This window comes from Cyprinus carpio, chromosome A15 (genome assembly GCF_018340385.1).
Source record: "Cyprinus carpio isolate SPL01 chromosome A15, ASM1834038v1, whole genome shotgun sequence".
NCBI classification, from domain to species: domain Eukaryota; kingdom Metazoa; phylum Chordata; class Actinopteri; order Cypriniformes; family Cyprinidae; genus Cyprinus; species Cyprinus carpio.
The window spans coordinates 1,694,314-1,716,184 of record NC_056586.1 but is presented as its reverse complement, the minus strand read 5'-3'; the positions used below and the strand labels follow the sequence as shown (position 1 = coordinate 1,716,184).

General features: G+C 40.4%; 1 pseudogene; it reads right to left on the bottom strand.

Annotated features, from left to right (window-relative positions):
• Positions 1-17,650, bottom strand: part of LOC109102697 — a 152,323-nt pseudogene extending 134,673 nt beyond the window's left edge.
• Between the last annotated feature and the right edge of the window lie 4,221 nt (positions 17,651-21,871).

Below are 21,871 nucleotides of genomic sequence, written 5' to 3'. Positions count from 1 at the left end.
AGCAGAATCAGGCCGTAGAATAAATTAAAGACAAAGTAAGATACTTAGATCATCTGGTCTATGAAACAAGCACACCACCCTATGTGCAATAAAATTATACCATTAAATTCATATTGCGTTGATATTGTTCGCCACATTCATAAATTAATTGCGTTTATCCTCGCATCAAAATCCTCCTGCTCACTACTTCGCATGCCAATAAAGATTTTAATTTTGAGCTACTTCTGGTACATTTCTCTATCTCTGGTGTCGCGCGGTCGTTTAGATTATGCACGTACCATGCAAACTGAATTTACAGCTGCATCTGTTCACATTATTCACCAGCAAATGACGATGTTGGGTATCGCTTTGCATTGCTATTAAAATAGTCGATGGAAGAAAGAACATTTCCAGCACTGTTTCAGTTATGGCTGTCCGCCCGCCGATTGTACCGGCAGCATATGGAGAATATGGTCATTTTCCGTTTCACGCTTTAAACGCTTCTCCGTTTTTACATCTGAAATGCCCTTCTGCTTAAATCTGAAATTACTTATCCACATACGAAACTAATTCTGCATATATATGTACACAAAAAAAAGCATGTGTCCGTTCTTATCTGAACTGGTAAACTTTAGTAAATGTTATTTTTATGTATGCCGCCGAGCAGCCAGAGTGGATGCGTATGCGCTGGAAATCGATCGAGTTTGGCATTTTCCATGCGCGAAAAGCTTAATATGCGAAGATGGCGCACGTATCAAGCCGATATACAAATGCGAGTATGTGCAGTTGTGTTTTGTTGGCGGCTAATGTATTATATGAAATTCGTCGAGTATGCATAGGTAGTAATATCATGGATCGAGGCTTAGTACATATATGCGAAAGTGTGTCGGTGTATGCACGCGACAAGTTTATATGTATCCGCAGGTATATCACAAGTGTTATGCATTCTTACTGTATCGATTTATATTATTGTGCATGAAGTATGTTCATAATGTATATTTTGCGTGGAATATCCAGCAAAAATGCATGCGCATTTGATAATTGCATAGGTGATATGCACGTGTTTTCCCTCCTCTCTTTCCCCCCCGTGTTATTCCCTTTCTTTCCCCCTACCTGCCCTTCCTGGTTTCCCCCCCCCCTTCCTTTCTTTTCCCCCCTCAACTTTCCCCCTCCGTAAAGGTTTTCTTTCCTTAGTTTTCCCCCTTTTCTCCAGCACCCCCTGTCCCCCTTCCCCCCGCTCCCCGTTTTGCCTGTAGTCATAAGCGAAGTCATAAGAAGCTAACCAGTTTGATTTAAAATCCCCTAAAAAATCCTAAAAATCGCTAAATCCTAACGCGGCGGGGGAGCAAAGCGAGGAAGAAAGAGAAGGGGGGTGGACACATAGAAGAAAGTTGTCCTCAAACAACACAAGGGTTTCTGTATGTTGTAAAGGAAATATTGAGGTAAAGATATTACAAAAAAGCCACAGTGAAAGAACGAAGATCAATAAAAAAAAAGTGATGAAACTTTTCATACCAATGCTGCAACAAAAATCTATTTTCATACAGAATAGTTTGACTATTCCTAGTCAGGTAATAGTTGAAAGATATTGACAAGCTTGAGAATACAAATTATATTCTAGCTTGTCATACTTACATATATTTTTCTATTTGTCACACTCTCTGATATGATTAGATTTCCTCAGAAATTTGAATATGCATATGGAAGGTCAAAGAGCCCAAACAAATGCTAATCACTAATCACCATTATGGTGACTTCAAAACAATTACAGCCGTAAACAACTAGATTTCTCACAGTGTTACATTTAAGACAACTTCTAATGTGAATTCACAGTAAACAAGAGCAGTAAATTACTGTATGTTAGCATCATTCTGTTGTGCATTCACAGTCATTGTAAGAAAATGACCAGCATGCAATGATTTCATGGGAAAAATTTTCTGCCTACAGTAATTTATTGTAAAGTAATACTTTAATACTGTAAATTCCTGGAAATTTTTTACAGTGTAGTATTTTCACCAAACATGCATATGCATTGCATGCATAACCTACACGGAGGTACTGTATAGGTACCACTATAATTACAAATGTACCTGTAAATTGAAAATGAAAATTACCGTGTTCTGTTAGTAAAGTTTTGTTAATTCTAATATTGTTGCTTCTGTAAAGCTAATGCATAGTGCAAAGTATTTTTTAAGAAATCCTTGACTAAATAAATAACTAAATGTGATTTTTTGTTCCACAAAAAAGCTAACTATTAAAGAAAGAAAGAAAGAAAGAAAGAAAGAAAAAGAAAGAAAAGTGGAAACCAATTGAATTCTAGGTTTACCTCTAATACTTTAACCAGTGATTAAAATAAACCCCTCTGATTTAAATTAAATTTTAATCTTGGGTAAATTCATTTTTTCATATTTGGGGAATTGTGTTCGAAGGGTGTCACATTGTCTAAGAACGTACAGTATTTGTTCTTCTCGTTGCATGTGTTGAATTTTCATGAACTAAAGCCAAAAAACTAACAAGAGTTATTAATTTCATCCACTGTCTTTTTTCGGGTCATTAGAAGGACTGAATTCAGCAGTACCTAACACGCTTAACCCTAAAGCATGTTAAAGTTATATATTTTAATACATTAGAATCGGACTTATAAATTTTGATGTAACAGACAAGAGACAGCAATTCTTGTTCTAAGAATTGTTATATAGTTATATCTGTGTATCACATCTTAACGCTTTGCTTCCACACGCACAAAACACACACACACACACACACACACACACACACCTGTCGGTGTGCTGCTAGGGCTCTCAGGAGATCTGGTGCCTGCAGTACTGCTGGTCATACCTTTACTGGAGAGCTGCTCTCTCCCCTCAGGCTACTGCTTAGAAATTTTCAACTCTGACTCAACCACAGCCTGTGCCCTTTATAATGCGCCTATTAAAGATACAGTACCATAATGAATTTACAAGACCTTGGGAAGCTCTGTCTGATATACTTCAGACAAGATGAACAGAGAAGACAGAGTTTGCTTCTCTTTATCTCCCCTCTCCTACGTCTGGCTTGTTGAATCTGCCTATTTGACTTTTTGATACCTCTGGGGTCTTTTATAAAACATTAAAAATGAACATGTAAATATTAATTCTGTAAATAGCTGACACACTGAAACCCGAAACAGAACCAAGGCAAGTGAATGAAAAGAAAAGAGAAAAAAAGAAGACCTATTTTTAAACAATAAATCTGACAAATCTCTCTTAAGTTTTTAAAAAGTATCTATGAAAAAATTAGTTGTTCAGGATTGCAAAAAATATTTTTTCTTAAATTTCAGATACCAGTCCCTTTAATCAGAAGATGGTTATTTTGGAGAAAATAAACACTAGGTACGTTTGTGTGCACTTAATCTGGTCAATCACAAGAATCCCAAAACAATATTTAGATTCTGAAAGTTCTGTGCCCAGTGCCAGTCACGGTGTTCCTAACCGGAGAAAGCCAACACATAATGTCGGTGGAGCTTAATTGTAATTGTTTCCTTGATGACATATCATAAAAAAAAGCTGATTTATGCATATGACAATAGCTTTTAAGCAATTTTTAGTAAATATTCAACGTCCTCTACTGACCAGTAAGACATGATTCGTAATAAACAAACATGTTCGTATGACATAAAACATATGTAACACCCCACACACCACAGCACTGTGCATGTGTACAAGGTGTTTATCATATTTTAAATCAGTTGAGAAAATAATCTGATTTATTTCTTAATTTTTTCTTGTTGATTATATTATTTTCTACACCGTCCCTTTCCCTTTTGAAATGCACAAAGCCTCCAACAAAGTGTACATTTCTTGACAGTATTTTTCATGGGCTTTCACCTCCAAACATCTCCAAGTAGAACAAGTTAATAAATTTTTAGATCAAATCAAAATAAAATTTTAAGGAAAATCATTGATAACCAACCGAAGCTTACAAATTTAAGTCACATGATGAGGAGAGAAAGCGCCTTGGGAAAAAATTTAAAAATAAATTATCATGCATGCAGGAGGTAGGGAATGGACAACTTCTGATTCCCTGCCAGATTCTATCCAGCTCCACCAAGTTGTTTTCCGCTCCTACTCCGTCGTGGTTGTCCAACACCCAGGTACCCCCCATTTCATGGTCCTGGCCCTCTTTCACTCTCCTTTGCTCTCCCTTGCCACCTCCCTCTTGAACATTTGCGGTTCTTTCGTACTTTTTTGTGTACCTTGAGCATGGGAGCTGCCCCTTATTGGAGTCCCCAACTTAAATAGCTCATTATTGTATGCCTGTCTTCGTGCTTTTGTAGACTTTTAGTTTTGAATTCCATTCTGTTCCTGTATCCTCTATTCCCTGATTGTCTCCATTTGTGTCTGTTTAGCCCAATTATCCTTGTGTATTTAAGCCATGGATCTGTTTGCAAGCAGTCAGTCAACGCCATGTTTGAAATTTCTTCTTGCTGAACAGGGAAACGGCACGTAGGGCGGGATGGTGATGGTTCACAGTGGCCCAAACAGACCCTATAAGGGTTTTCCATCTAAATTTTCCAACAATATGGTTGGTTCTGAACTAATTTGGAAAAAAAAACCCAAATACTTTTATTTGCTCTATGATGACTGAGCACACCACAGTTTTTTTAGCAGACCTGTCACTTCATTTACTAATCAGGCCAGTCCACTCTGCTGATCATAGGATGCACAAAGACCTTTCTATACGAGAGATTTATGCTTTTAAGTGGATGCTCAGCTGCGGAAGACGCAAATCATTTTTTTGTTTTGACTCTTTCCCGTCAAAGAACAGACTTTTCCATGGATGAAAAAAAAGTTTCTTTATAAAGTTCTGGGTTTTCCGTCTTGAATCAGAATGCCAGAGGCCATTTGAGTACAAGGAAATGTTGATTACAAATGTAAGCATAGTTCTATAACTGGTGAAAGACCGTAGGAGCCCCCATTCACTTGGATCAGCAAGAAGACTTTGGAGCAAGTGCTGGATTTTTTCTACATACCAGAATGTTTTGGGGTTTTTTTCAGGAATCTGGAGTCATGCAACATAGATTAAACAACCAGTTGGCAGCAACTTTAAAAGAGAATATCAGGGTTTGGTCAATCCCTCACGTCCTGTTGAAATGCCATGTCTGTAATGCAGTGGGATCAACATCAGAACTGTGCACACTTGAAAAGCAGAGGAGATTGTGAAGCAGATGGTTACAAGATTGTAGCATGAAGAAATTGTTGGACAAACTAAGAGTACAGCAGGGGCTTAGACTAGAAATAGCCCCCAAATGGTGTTCAGCGCCTCAGGAAACATAGGAAAGCAATGGTGGTGACAGAAGTAAATAGGAAAAGGAGAAATTTATTTTATTAGAGCAGAAGGCTGGCAGCACAAGTGCAATGGACAATGGGAGGCCATCTGAAATAGCGCAAAGTTGGTTCAGTATGTTGGCTGTTTGCAAAAAAGCTTTGGCGCAGGGATAGTATAGGTGGCAAAGTGATCGGATTCTGCATAAGTTGGCAGAGATCCTTGAGATATATACATTAAAGGCAAATCAATGACACACTGCTCATAAAAGGCAGTTCATGATTTTGTGAAAGGGGGGGCTGCAGAAAACCTTGCCCAGAGAGAATCCAGATCAATCCTGGCACCTGGAAGTGAGTGCACAATAGAGGGCGACCTTCTCCAGCAGATGAATTTAAGTCTGAGATTTGCCACAACCACCTTAGGCATAATGTTTTGGTCAAAAGCATCTAGGAAGTGAGGTTTCCATCACAGCTAAAGTAAAAATAGACTGACCTGGCTGCTTGTGCAGAAAAAAGGATGGAGGACAGCCCTTTACCCTGTGGAGGGTTGGGGTGTAGAGGATTCATGGGAATCCAGCAGCACCGCTGAAAGACATTGCAATTGCGGAGTGTCTCAAAGAAGTATCTGAAGGAATGGGGCTGTAGAAGTAAGGCAAACAGCAGTGTGAAAGTACTGGCAGGTACGGATGGTTTTTGGTGGCAAGGTTAGCAGTGGTTCTAAATCTTTGGGCCTCTGAACATTTTGTAGTTTCCTTTATTGAAATGCTCAGTTAAGTTCATGAAGCTCTCCCCAAATGAGCACCCTTGAATTTGTAAAAGGGAGGCATGAAAATTTTGGGCGTGCGGGGGGTCCCCAGACCAGGTTAAAAAAAACTAGAGTAAGGGACGGGTAACACTTTATTTCGATAGTCCACTTAGACTTTTTTTTAACTTTAAGAAAATTTTGAACTACTGTCAACTACAACATAAGAGTCTTAGGTTTTCTATTTAAATTTCCCTTTCAACTTTATTTTGAGGTTCCCCAACGGGCTTCTTGCAAAATTTAAATTTTTGAAATACGCCAACTTTTTCTGCTAACCCTATCCCAATCTAAAATCATATTTTCTAGTAAGGTTATTGACTGTTTTACAAATTACCTCTTATAAATTTGAAAAGGGGGTTTTTGGAAAATCTGTATTTGGAAAGGGGTATTAGGGCTTTTTTGGGGGGTTGGTAGGGGTTTCCCACCAGTACATTTAAAAAAATTTTTTTGGGTCCAAAAAAAGTTTGGGTCACAAGCCCTTTAAGGGGTGTTGATCGCTTTTTTCGAAGGCTTGATGGGGTTTATGGGGTGTAGGAACTGTTTCTGTTTTTTAAAAAAAGCAAAAAAAAAATGCATCATTTTAACATATTTTACCTTTTTCTATACCACTTTTCCCCCTTTTTTGTCAAAACGTTTTTGAGTTCCGGGTTTCTGTGAAGCCCCTCCCTCGGATACGCTATGGGGCTAATTGATTGCTACCCGGTGTTGTGTCGCAAAACTGTTAGTGAAATTTGTCCCAAACGTCACACCCCCTTACCATTACGGTGGGTGCGTTCCTTTGCATGCGTGGCAAGGTTTGAAAAACCTGGGGGGGGGGTTTCAAAAAAGGGGAAAAGCCATTTTGTCCCCCCACCCTTTAAAGTTAGAACAATTTTTTAAATTAAAAAAATATCCCCCTTTGTTTGAATTTTGAGCATCGTAACTTTGTTTATCCTAACATAACAACACCTTAAAAAGAAAAAAAGGGAAATCATAATAAACCCAACCCTTTTTTAAAGGTGAGATTGAAGTGTCATTGACCCCTTTTCCTCCTCACCCAAAGCACCTCTAGGTTTTTTTTTGCTGAAAAAAAATTTTAAAATTTGGGGGGCCCGACCAATCTAAAGGATTTGTGAGGGATGAAAAAATTTTTAGGTTTTTCCTTTTTTAAAAACAAAAGGGAAGACACAAAAAAAATAATTTTTTTAAAAAAAGGGGTTTTAGCAACTACAATAAAAAATAAGAAAGAATGAAAAGTAGTTGGGAACCTTTTTAGGCTTTAAAAACCAATAAAAGAATGATTTTTTTTTAAATTGAGCTTTAAACATTAGTGCAAATTACTATGAAAATATCACAAAGTTTTTGAAAAAGGTAAGTGATAATATTTTCCATGTGGTAAGCAGTCTGGGGGCAATGTTTTTTTACCACGGGGAAAAAATGCATGGGACCAGAAGGGGTTGGGACAATCTCTTCTGGAGCACCAAGAGACCTAGCAATTGAAAACAAAAGGGGCCCTGAAATGGGTTCAAAAAAGTCCTTACCCTCGGACGACTGTGTTTAAAAGATTTTTTTGTAATGTTAGCCGTTTGCATAGGAAAAATTTTGAGAAAATAAATGGCAGTTTTTTCAAAAAACAGTTTGGGGCCCCGATAAACCTTTTCTTCCTAGGGGGGATAATAGGTCTTCTTTTTCCCTCTAAGACTCTGGAAATTTGTCGGCATCTTCTTTGGCATTGGGATTTTTTACCCTAAAGATCAAGTTGAAATGTAGCAAACTTTTCCCTTTTTTGCAGTCAAGAGGGCCCCTTTAAAAACTCCCCTGCAATCCCCGAAAGATTAGTTAATGCGAAAACACAAATTGTGTGGATAAACTTTTTAGACAGTAAAAAGGGCCCAAAGAGCAATATGGTCAAGCAGGGAAAACTGTAATTAAATTTTAAAATTTTTAAAAAAATGGATTGCCCCGGGGTCGGGGTTGCCCGGGTTAGGTTTTCTGTGTTAGGCCTTTTCTCCTATATTTTTTTCGGGGGGACTTACAAAACCACTTTAATTAGTTTCACTTATTTTGATGAACTCAGATTATATTTTTTCACTGGGGGGAACACATTCCCTTCAATCAAAGGTTTTCACCATACAAAGGGGGGTCAGTCCAGTAGGCAAAAATTTTCTTCGCGTTAGTAGAGGTTTTTTGGCGGGCGTGTGAAGCTTAGCCAAAGCTTTGTCCGTACTTGTATTCCTTTTTATGCCTTCTGGTTTTGGCAGAAGTTCTGACCTTTTCCCGTACTTTTCCCCTGTTTAAAATTTTCCAAAGTGATGGGTTCTTGGATTTGGATTCATTTGGTCATTTCCTGTTTAGTGATGGAAATAAAGTTTTCTGGGGTTGGCTGGATAGACTCTTTTGTTCGGGTTGTCATAGAACAGATGGGATCTCTGCATGGGGACTAACTCACCCCTTTTTGGTTACGAGTCCGACTCTTTTAAACCATTTGCCACGCTTCCCCAAATACAAATCCCTTTGCCAACACATTTAGGAGAATTTTGGAATCACCCTTTAAAGAACCCGGACAGGGGACTGTTAGCTCCCCATGATACTCTTTGAAAAAGATTTTTCAGAAAATTTTTGATGCAGTTTGGTTTTATGGTTTTAACGAACCATGGGGAAAACAGGTGCATATTTCCTTTTTTTTGGGGGTGCATCAAAGTTTACCAGTTCCCGCTGGCCCAGGGACCCAAACAAAAATGTTAGTCTAATGGGGTGAAGGAACCCTAAAAGGGGGAAGAGTATATCAAGGGGGCCGCATTCTTCCCTCTCGGGGCCTGGGTTTTCAGTCTTTAAATAGACTTCCCCCCCCGAGGGAAATCCAATATGATATGGGACACAATTTCAAGACCCCCACAGGGGAGAGAAGTTAACTTCTCCTAAGGGGGGAAAGGGTGAAAAACCCCCAAGGCCCTAAAAGCTAATTTTAGGTCTTTTTGGGTGAGCTCAGTCTAGGGTGGAGAATCTTTGACCCTAATCCTTAATTGTGCAGGGGGGCATGAGGGAAACCCCCCCAAACCCAAAAAAAAAAAAAAAAAAAAAAAAAAAAAATAAAAAAATAATAAAAAAAAATTAATTTTATTTTTAAAAATAATATTATTATATATAATAATTTTATAAATAATTATATACATTTTCCAGGGGAAATGCAGTATTGTCATGAATATTCGTTTTTTAAATACGGGGGACCCCCCAATGAGTTATAGAGTCAAAATGCATGGTAAGGGGTTTGGTAGCGGACTTTAGAAGTGTGAATGAGCCCTTTTGCAGGGGGTTTAGGGGGTTTTTAGGGCTTTTCTCTGGAAAGGGCTTGCGCTGTGCTATTTCCGGGGGCGGAAAGTATCTTTTTGGGTAGTGAGCTCAATTTGCTTCTGCTTGAGCTGAAAAAGTACTACATCTTTTTTTTTATTCCACCATGTGGATTTTTAAGCAGGCACCTTGAGCACAAGCCAGAATTTCAAACCCGTAGGGCGCATTTGTAAAAAACATGCCTATTTACAAAAAAAAGAGGGTGTGAAAGGGGAAAGCAATATGTCAACAACGTTTATTTTTTTTGTTTTTTTTTTTTTTAAATAAAGTTTGTGCTCTTTATGAAATCGCTCTTTATTGGCCTGGGGCAACGAGCCTGCCCGGGGAAGTGAGCCAAAGGCTCCTGGGGGGCAGTGTTTGATCAAAAGGGGAACAGATGGGCTGATAGGGCTGAATGGATGTTTTCAAGTAAAAAAAAATAACTAAATGACCTGTTGGGGATTAGGGCAAAGTTTTATGGTAAACAATCTGCAAATGGCACAGGGGAACTTTTACGCCAAAAAAAAAAAAAATAAAAAAACACTATATAAAAAAAAGTTTTGAGATCGAGAGACCCAATGGGCTCTGATTCCCTGGGTAACAACACAGCACATTTTGAGGAGAAACTTTATGGTATGTTAAAAAAACGCAGTTTTTTTCTCTTTGCACTTGGGGAAAGAAGGGTATGAATTCTGAAATTACTAAACATGAAATTCAAAGGTAGTACTTGTTTTGTCTAGGGAAGAGACTTTAAGGTTAGGTTTTAAAAAACAATTTAAAAGGGGCTTGGATTCTTGGAGGAACTGATGGACGAAAGGATGATCGTTCAGCACCTGGGGAATTTGAGGCAAAAAATTTTGGTTTTCTAAAAAGGCTCCTGGCTCGCATGAGGAGGAGGTGGAAAAAAGGTGGCGCTGAAGTGAGGGTATTTATGGCAGGCCGCTGGGGGTAGACATGGGGATAGGTGGGGGGGATGATCTGGGCATCCGCGTTTTTGGCTTTTTTTTTGAATATTTAGGTTGGGAAGTGGCTGGGTAAATGAACAAAAAAAAGTGAAACCCCATGTACAGGCTGTCCCCAAAAACTTGTGTGAAAGGGTTTGGGGGCTGGAGGGAGGTGAAGTATCTGTTCCTCCCTATAGGGGTTTCAGAAAGGAGGGGGGGGAAAAAATGTGGGAAAAAAAGGGGGCTGGGAAAGGGCCCGGGATATTCAAATTAAATTCTTTCGTTTTCGTTTGGGGGAAAAAAAGTTTGAAAAGGCTGAGTAGGTATATGTTTTGAACTTTCCAACACCCCCGCCTGCGGAGGTGGGGGGTAGATTAAAGTAAACTGTCCCCAGCTCGCGCATATCCCAACCAAAACAAAATAAAGAAAAGGGAGGCAAATTTGGTGTGAGAAAACCCAATGGTAATATTTAGACAAAGGAAAAAATGATTAGCACATTTTAGATCAAGTATCATGTTTTCAAACAAAAGAACTAACAGCCTTTTGGGAAGTGTGAAAGGGTCAAGTCTGAAACTTTCATCAGTGGAACAAATATTGGAGTCTCTCAATAAAACCAAACCTTTTGTTACTTATTTTACATGTTAATTTTTTTTTTTTAAACTGGATAAAATTTTTTACCTTTTTTATTTTTTGTGGGGTCATTATTTTAATTATTATTTGTATGTTCTTTTTGGGATTTATTATTTATACCTTTTAAAATTCGTTTTTGAAAGAAAAAAAACAAAAGCACAGCAGTTGGTGAACATTCATTTGAAAAATGTTTTGGGACTTGCTACCCCTTTTCTTTACTCTTCCTTTCTTCTTTTTAGGCTTTTTAAAACTTGCATCTGTGATTCTACATGCTTTTTTTCATAACTCCCCGGGTCGCACACCAAACCGTTTAAATTTTTTTCTAGGAACAAAAGCTTTCTCTGAATCTTAAAGTCCTATCGACGGGCGTACGGGCGGGTAAATCCTGGGAGCTTCTATTCGACACTCCAGTGTATTCATGTTGCTAGTGACTAGGAGATGTTGTTCTCCTGAATGACCGCCACTGAATAAGAAACAAACCGGGACAAAAAAAACTCTCATGTCATGGAGTTTTAGAACACACCCACCGATTGTGTAACCGCCATGGACCAATGGAAGCTCAAAGGTGTTTAGGAGCCAAAACGAACTCCCCCAGAAAGTTTGCTTTGGTCAGCTGTTTCGAACTGCCGAAACGAACTCAAAATGAACTTCGTTTTGGCCTGATTTTGTTTGAAATGACGTCATATTAGTTCGTTCTTTGATTTCATTTGAAATATATCGGGGCTTTAAGTGTGGATGCATACTCACACTGTAATCTTCACCAGAAAAGGTAGGGGATGAAACATTCAGTGGAGGCAGCCTGCACTGAGCCTTCTTGAGTTGTCTTCTTGAACATGGCTTGTTCAAGTGCTGGAGCTGACGATCTTGAAATAACATTCCGAGGTGGAGCAATCTGATCTTGGTTGAAGGTAGATAGTAGGTGTCCCTGGGAGACACCTGAGAATGGGAAGCACGTGTGGCACCCTATTTAGGAAGCTTCTGCATTTTGTCTTACTCTCTTGTCTCTCACTCTGTTCCCATCTTGCTTCCGCATCTCAGAATCTGTTTGAAAATCCCATTTCCAACCATTTATTGATTTGTTCTTATGTTGCTCTCCCTAGCCTTGTTTTATTTAACTTTAAATAAATTCATTATCTTTATTGAAATCAGTTTTGTCAAAGATCTTCATCTCCGTCCTCAACAGTGACCATAAACATCAAATCCCATGCTCGTTACAAATTCAAAAATGCCATCTCAAAAGCTTTACAGCTTTACGGCAGTGAACTGTCGCCTGCCTTGTCACAGATTGTGACATGTCATGTTTTGGGTGCAAAAAAATGCATGCCTTCACAGACGGTATGGTATAATATTTTGCATTTTATTTATATGATATTATATGTATGTGTGTGTGTGTGTGTGTGTGTTGTATTTTATATTCACTATAAAATAGTCATGTGTAAGTTTGGGAATTTGATTGAGGGGTCAAAAATTTGTCTATAAATGCTAAAAGGGCAACTATGCAAAATATATTTATGATATAAAAGACTGGTAATATGTAGCTGTAATACATAATAATCTTTACATTTTAGATGTTGTCAAATATGGCCAGATTGTACACTTCTGGATCTATCCCAGTGTACAAAAAGATGAAGTGTGAATGAGGCCAAGTATGGTGACCCATAACTCAGAATTTGTGCTCTGTGCATTTAACCCATCCAAGTGAACACACACACAGTGCAGTGGGCAGCCATATTGCTGCAGTGCCCAGGGAACGGTTGGGGATTCTGTGTCTTGCTCAGTGTCTCACCTCAGTCGTGGTATTGAGGGTGGAGAAAAGAGGCGCCCAGGTTATTCACTCCCCCACCAGCAATTCCTGCAGGGCCACCAAGGGCTCGGCCCAGCGACAGCGCCGGGGCCCTCTAATCATTAGGCCCGACTGCCACGGCTGGTACGTTTCCTGTAAATGTTACATAGCAAACCTGTATGTGTAACATAGTGGATTTTTCAGAACTGATTGTAATATTCAGTATTGATTATTTTGATTTTTTTAACCACTATTAGTTACATACTTCAACGAGTAGGCCACTTAAAACCTTCTTAGTGCGACAGCTCCTCTACTTTAATTGGTTCTGCCCTGTTGACATTTGTTCAACTTTTCGTTCTGAGGTAAATGGTCTGATAATGCAGAGACCAATCTTTAGCCACAACAAGTAATGCATAACCTCTTCAGAAATTATCATAAATTGGTCTGCGCATAGCTGGATGCATTACCATTCATAAGTTTCAACATCTATTACTCTTACAGTACGTATCATTTTTACTCTTTTGACTTTGTAAGTATATTTTTGGTCACAGAATTAGTACACTTGGTAATTTTTTTAAGTTACTGAAATACGGAGCGCTGTGTGTTCACATTACGTCCTGCGATGCTAGTGAGTGTGATTTTTTTTCCATTCCAGTGCAGTACTACATGAGGATAGAGCACACAGCAGCTCCTCCCCCATTTAGCCTTGAGTCAGAAAATGAATCTCAGAGACACACACTCACGCAGTCCATCATCCACTCTTGCTTCTCTTTAAGACCACAGCTAAAGTACTGTATCTCTGGGTATCTTAGACACGTTACACGCACACAGGAAAGCAGAAGATTGAAGTATGGTTGTGTAAATGTATAAAACCTCACTTCCTTCCGGGATTGGTAAGGTTCACACACAATACTAAGGGCAGGCAAGAAGGGAAACTCCAATCGTGCTGAGGGACACGGCCTATAATCATCATCAAGTTAAGATGTCGCAGTATTCCTCTCTTTTCGTCCCTTCTCATGTCTCTGTTTTGCGCACCAACAGGACTTAGGGGCAAGCGGTAATGTAGCCCGTCACATGATTTGAAAGTTCATTATGGGTCATACGTGCAGTGAGGCAGTCTAACAGTATATGGCCGCAAGATATGTACCGTTAAGAATGTTGTCATTTGTTTTTTTAAGTGTTTTTCCTCACAAGGTCACTCATGCAGCGTAAACAGGGTGTCAACAAACCACTGTGGTGAATTGTCAGAAAACAAGGATGGTCCGGGATGCAAACCTGGGTATAGAAGTGGAATTAGACCATCATTCGTAAAACGAGAAGACAGAAAGACCGTTCCTACACCGTACGATGGATTTGACGAGCTAGATATATATTTTCAGTGAACCTAGTCCGCCTTTGCTCGCTGTGAATTATATAAGTTCTCCGTTTGTTAGCCTTGACCTTGCATGAGCTCAGAGTGTTTCCCAGTACCAGCAGACTGCTTTTATCTCTGAAAGCAACAATCAATAAGGGAGAATTAATGATGCCTGCGGCCAATGATAGCCTCAGTTGGTCAGTCTGTCTACCTAGTACATTAATCAATACAGTCAGCGCAGGGGCAAGGCCAGTCGCCGATGCTACCGGACGGTGAGGCGCAAATTAACATCGTATACATGACAGGCGCCACTGTCTGCCACAGTCTGGAGCAGTTAGCCGTCAGACTTTAATTAAGGCCCCGCCCAATAACTCTACAACACCCCGCAACCTCATTGTTTATATATATCATCAAGGGCGGCTGGCTGCAAGACTTGCACTTGCACTCTCAGACGTGCACTCTCAGACCCTTGCGTTCAGCTAGTGAACATCACTTGCAGTCTTTTTTTTATTTTTTTATTTTGTTCTATTTATTGATAACTTTGTTGTTTGAATCTCTCCAACATTTTACAGAACAGCCAGCCAGGTGTTGAAGACAAGAAAAATAAAAGAAATTACAAAGTCACTTGCAATTCACCACTTGCACTCTCAAGCTACCTGCGACGTCACTTGCAGTCGACACAAATCGTGGCGTGTTGCCAATGGAGACATTACACTGTGGTTGATTAACTAGACTTAAAAAACTAATTTAGAGTAAACCGTAATGAAGAGGGGTCCTGCAAGAAAAAGGACAAGACCAGCAAATTCCACGGCCACAAAACAGCAGAATATGATGCGATGCACAAAGTCTCTCATTAAGTGTTTAATTTCCTCTCCGTAGAAAAAACAAACACTTAATAAAAAAAGGCATTAATCTATTAAGATGGCCTACATAAAAGTGCAATTAAAAAGATCAAAAAAAAAATATTCAATATATAGTTATTAATTTAATTTACTACAAGGCAAGGAGATGCCATAAACACAATGCGCAAATTTGCACTTATACCCAATAACAGCCCAAACGCCTTAATGGCATAAGAATGGACTATAAAGACAATTCAGGAGCCTATATGTCTTTCTTTTGGACTTAGAGTATATACAGACCAACAAATATAGTTGGTCCTGTATATATTCATTATGAAAATGTCATTAAGTAATAATTAAAAGCATCAATGCGTTATGGCGTTACCGTTAAACATTGTTTTTCCTCCCATAGAAAATCATTATAAATAAAAACATGTAAATGTAGACTGTAATGGACAAAGCAGTGATATAAACGATTTGTAGACAGTTATATCTAGAAAAAAGCTTTAACGCGAAAACTTTGCAGTCTGTTGCATTTATTCTGAGCTCACCTGCGGGCTGTTCATATATTGTTTATGCTATTAATTTTTTTTTTTTTTTTGTTCACTTTTAGAATAGGAAAGGGCGCATATTGAGTTTTGTGCTTTAAAATCTCGTAGTCTGTTTTCCACATGATTGCTCATGTTTCATAAATTATTCAATTATATAATAAACTATATTGAATTATGATATTATTAATTCGACCTCTTATACATTAAGCCATATGAATGTTTATGTTTTCTACTACGATGAAAACGCTTTAATGAATACGTTGCACACTGCCATATTCAATTCTGCTTGTGCTGTGTGGCCTTGCGATTTTGCGGGTCTTGTCTTTTTCTTGCGGAGCAGACCGCCTGTACGGTTAACGGTACTATTTTAGCTTTTTTAATGTTTAATCACAAGTGTATTGTCTCCATTGGCAACCCGCATGATTTGTGGCCGACTGCAAGTGGACTCCGCAGGTAGCTGAGAGTGCAAGTGGCGATTTCAGGTGAGCCGTCGTAATTTATTTTATTTTTTCTTGTCTTCAACACCTGTGCTGTTGTAAAATGTTGAGAGTTTCAAACAAAAAGTTATCAATAAATGAAAAAATAAAAATAAACTGCAAGTGATGTCACTGGAAAGGCAAGTGTCTGGAGTGCAAGTCTGGAAGTCTGAAGTTGCACCAGACCCTTCTCTATTCATTAACACTGCTGGAGACACCTGGTAGGACAAGTAATGAACAAAACTGTTAGCTTTGTTGTGATACTTTTATTCCAAAAACATAAATCACCTGTATGCCAATTCAAGGCCTGTTCACACCAAGATGAATGTTCATCGTGAAAATTCAGTGTAATAAACATTTTAATTTGAATGAACGCGTAATTTGAAATCTGCTCAGGCCAACTTTTCAATGCAATCAATGCAACAGAGTCTCTATTATGTCTCAACATAATCCCTTTTGCCACACACTGCGTGAAGAAACCTGCAAACCCAATATGATTTGACTGCCGACGTGGTCCTCCCTTCAACATCCTCTGCTTATGTCCCGAGAATAGAAAGTCCACGTGGGTTATATGTTCCATAGGTCCTTTACGGTACTCAACGACAGATCGACAGGTAATGAGAGAAAAACTCTTATCCTGCGGCTACGTGCGTATAGCGTAGCTGCGAGTCTGGACAGTAAGTGGACGGGCCTCGTTCTGTCGCGCTTGTGTCATCCCCAGGAAGAGATTGTAATACATTGACGGATCCATTCGCTTTGGCGGGCTATTATGAGGGATAACCAGAGTATTTCTGTTTTGTCTCTATAGCGGCCACGTGCGTGTCAGGGATTCAAAGAGTTTGAATTTTTTCAAATTACCCCTCTCTGCTCCTTTTTTTTTTTTTTTATTATGATGAACATATGTCTTGAGCTGAAACAGACCTGCACTGTCAAAACAGCTAACACCAAAACCCAAGGTGGCAGCCCAGCTCTAATGATCATAACACAGATTGCTCTTTAGAGAAAACCTATCATACAGCTTTGCCGTAATTGTTGCTATATAAATAAGCCAAATACAAATGACTAGGGCAAGTCAAGTAGGCACCAAATTAAATTGGCATTTTAAATAATAAATATTTGATGGAGATGAGAACTCTGCAAAACACTTGAGGTTAGTGGTAACTTTAACCAAAACAAGTTAATTAATACTATGTCCGCATAAGAAAACCAAAATACATTTTGAACATTAGGAGTCAGGGAGTAACATTTCCAACTTTTACTAAGCTTCGGAGGTTGAAGCACTAATAGTATGGCGGGAATCACGAGGGTATCTTCTGTTGGACATCATTTCACTAGGGAAGATTAATGGCCAGAGTTAGGTAATCTATTGGTGTTTTGTCCAAACACCTCAGCTTCCCCCTCATCATCAGTTTTTCACAAAAACACACACTGCCTGGGAAATAAATTCTGGGAATGTACACAGATAGACATGTGTTGTGTGATTTAAGATTTTCAAACACGATATTCACAAAATGTACAAATTAGTTAGATACATGCATTTTAAAAAACTACACCATTGACACTTAAAATATTACATGGTTGTTGGTAACGCCACGCCAGCAGAAGGTGAGCACCTCTGCCGAGTACTGACTGTCGTGCCGCTCCCTCTGCTTCACCTGGCATTTCCTGTTTGGTGGCCATTATGCCCTGTGGACAACTGCCAATCGGCCTTAGCCACGGTTTACCTTCCGTGAAGTATTGCCAGCTGTCTGCCTTAAACGAGCGTTATTCCCAGTGTGCCATTGCTTGCCTGTGTCCATACCTGCGTCGTTGTCTGCTTCCAGCCCTACTTTCCATCGAGTTGTGGATTGCCCACAGTGTTTGGTGTGCCTGGATTGGACTTCGTGTGCAATTTCGGTGCAGAGTCTTGTTGTCGCCTTTTATTCGACGCTCTTTAGTCGGAGTGAGTCGCCCACCAGTGGGTGGGCGATTCGGGAGCTTCGCGATTTCGCATAGTCTAAACACACTGGGGCCACATGGATTCTAATGCCACCTCTTCAGGTCCTTACATAATACGTGTCGGCCACCGAAGAATCCAGGCAGAAGTTAACGGATCTACAGGCCGCGTTTGCTTTATCAACCAGCGATACGTGTCTCCCATAAGGAGGAGCCTGATTCACTGCTAAAGCTTAAAAGCGCTAAATGACGTCACCTCACTCAGTACTCGACGATCCGCTGCCACAACACCACCGCCCATGAATTTAAAAACTGTGCACTTCCTGCACAAATTCAAGTACGGTTTTCTGATGAGCAATGTAAAGGTTCATTTACAAAGTTGAGATCTTTTTCATGCATCAAGGGTAGTAGCTTTGACCTTCCGATGATAAGAAGCGTGTCTTTCCATCATGTTATCGCCTAACCGGCAAGAGCGATCGAGTGGGGGGGCCCGCAGCAGTTTGGGAAACAGACCCGTCTGTTTTCAAACATCCTATCCATATTCGTTTTAAACTAACTCCATAGATGCGTGTTTGAATATCGCCAGGGGGGGTAAATTTTTTCCACTTCGTCCTGTGAAATGCAACTAAACTCAAGCCGCAAATTCTGACCCGATGAACATGCTATTGAGGTTTAGACAGTTGCTGCTCCGACGTGGTTGGAACGGACGTGTCCCTCAAGCCAGGTTTCCATTGTGTTTTCACGCAGTTTGAATATTGGAGTTACAGGCAGATCTCGCGTGTAAGGGTGATGATCATTCCTTTTCTGGATTATGTCACCATTTAGCAATCAGATTTGATAATCTCATAACCCTCACTCAACCGCCCCCCCTCAAGCAAGTCAAACAAGCATCATCAGACCTCAAGTTACCCAGATGTCTGATCAAGCCACGCCAATGATCATTGCTAGTCCCGAGCCCCTGCACTAGGAGTTCCAAAGGCTGGCATCTGAAGAGAGATCGAGCAAAGCGTTCAGGAATTTATGTTTTTACTCGCGTAGTGCAGGCCAAACGCCAACGCAGTGGTTCCACTACAATGGAGCAGGGAGAGACTTCCCTGACAGAAACAGCCTTCGATCATAGGTGTTGTCATCTCACTCTCCATAACCATAAGATGTTTAACATCTCTGGCTACTCCGTACTTTCCTTGTCTAGATTACTAGCTGAATGATGACTCTCTTTGAATTCACAGTGTGCCGATTCGACTCTGGCTCCATTACTTAAACACCCTCCTCTCATTAGAACCCTAGTTTAGCAACGTTCAACAGTTTTCCCCGTACTACAAATGTGCTCATCCTATCAAGGTCTATTCCGACTCGTTCTAGAGCTGTGTGCGAAACAACAACACCCAATTGACGTTGGCATAACTCAACAAAACTGCACACCATGAAGATGCAAGTAGGCCGATTTCTCAAGAGAAAACCAATCTCCTTCTTATTTCACTGACTCTCCATGCGCACGGAATATCAATCCTTGGCATCCCTGGTTATCTGTTGTCACGGACCCAGTTCATCTCTGGCAGAGTGGTGATAAAATCCAACATCGGTCGACAATTTCTGTTTTTCTAAGTGTCTTACATAACGTCAATTTCCTAAACGCCTTGTCTCTCACTAAAAACCAGCATCGAAAGTCCAGAGTGCACGCCCGTAACCCCTAACCATCCCCTTATCAAGACGACCTTCTAAGAAGTATTCAGCAAAAACCAAAGCCACTTAACCTGCCACCTCATCGGTCTTGGGATGGCTGCCATTGAATCTCTAACATTACCAGAACGTCCATGCCCACACAAAAGTAAAGTCTAATCCACTGGTCAAGCTTCCAGGAAAGCGTCAAGTCTTTATGGACTGAAATGCCACTTACATGTCGCTGTGAGATCTCAAGCGTATGGTTTCATTCCTCCATTTACATGCACCTACCAACTATCCCTCCCACTGCAGCAGGATTTTCGCTCATGAGAAGGCTGGAGGACTACGCCCATTGGGGGCGGCAATCGATTAATCGAGGTCTTGCAACAAGGTCCACAGTCAAAGTTTCAATATCCACTACCACTAGTTTACGCAGCACTTGAAACAGCTCAGAGAAGCTAAGATTTACGAACCAAACTGATTTGTTTATAAGTGCCTATAACCTCATTAGATTCAAGGAGTGTGATGGATCGAATAATGAGGAATACCTTGCCTTTTTTCTGACCACTAGGGGGGCACGATGAATACCGTGGTTTTGCGCGGTATGGGCTTCGGTTGCGCGTTCAATGCACCTGTTATATTCCAGTTTCGTTCATTAACGAAAATATCTCAGAGATGAGCGACTGATTTAACAAATTTGTGGTGTCTTAAAATGATTACTGATAGTCTTGATATATTCCAAGTTTAGAAAGAGGTAAACACCATGGTCCCCCCCCACCCCCCCCCAATTGTCAGAAACGTTTACTTAACCAGGATGTTAACAAGAATCAACTATGTCAATGGCGGAGTACATGTGCAATTCCATGTGCAAAGGAAACGATCTTTCCTATGGCTACAACGTCAGCCATCAAGGTGTGGAGATGGACAAATCTAAGATCACGGCACTCACCAAATGGCCACAACCCACCACAGTCAACAGTCACAGTCTGACATCACTATTGAAGGGTATCACTAACCTCACTAACCTCAAGCACAGCTTTACCACTGCACCAATCCTAAAACACCCTGACCCCAACTTGCCATTCGTGCTGGAAGTTGATGCCTCTGACTGCAGAATAGGTGCAGTGCTCTCCCCCATACGCCATGGACAACCAGGCAAAGCTTTTTTCCCTGTGCTTACTTTTTTGAGAAAACTCATGGACGCTGAGCATAACTATGATGTCCGGAAACAAGGAGCTACTGGCTATGAAATGTCGAGCCATGGAAGAATGGAGGCACTGGTTGGAGGGTTCCCCTCACCCCTATCAGTAATTGGTACACTGATCATAAATAACCTTGAATATCATCAAGAGTGCTAAAGACTAAATCCTCACGCAGGCGTCACTGGTCTTTGTTTTTTTACCAGGGTTCCAATTCACACGTGACCTACCGTCCTGGCAGTAAAAAATGCAAGGCAGACGCTCTTTTATACAAGGGAGACATGACCATCCACTGCCAGATCACCAACCTGATCTATCCTGCCACCGTCTATCCATCATAGCACTATAATCACTTGGGACTGTGATGGATGAAATTCAGAGAGAACAACGCAACGAACCCGCACCTCAGGGTTGTCCCCGATAACAAGTCAATATGTTCCTTCCAGGCTTCGGACGACGTGTCATGCAGTGGGTCCATCGGCACGTCACTTTGTTCCGGGCATCCAGGTATCTCTCGCACACTACATCTCATGCAAAATTTCCTTCCTGTTGGCCAGCTACTGGGTTTAAAGATGTAACAAATTACGTCAAGTCATGTTTTGTGTGTGCACAGTCAAAAAACCCCAAAGAACTTCCGTTCTGGTCTGTTAGCAACCATTGCCCATACCTCAGAGGACCTTGGTCACACCTATCAGTAGACTAGTTTGTCACCGATCTACCCCCATCTGATGGATTTACCACAATCCTAGTAATTATTGACACTAGCTTCTCCAAGGCTTGTAGACTCATACCTCTGAAAAGGTCTTCCCACAGCTATGGATATGTGCTCAAAGCGATGGTTCCACAATGTCTTCAGGACTTACGGTATCCCTGAAGACATTGTTTACAGACTGAGGAAAACCCGAGTTCACGTCCCAGGTATGGAAAGCATTCTGTAAACAATTGGACATTAATGTCAGTTTAAACTTCAGGTTACCACCCGCAATCGAATGGGCAAGTGGAGAGGCTAAATCAGGAGATTGGCAGATACCTCAGGTCATACTGTGGACGTGAACATAGCATCGGTGCGTCAGAGTTCCTTCCATGGGCACAGAGTCGCAAAAAC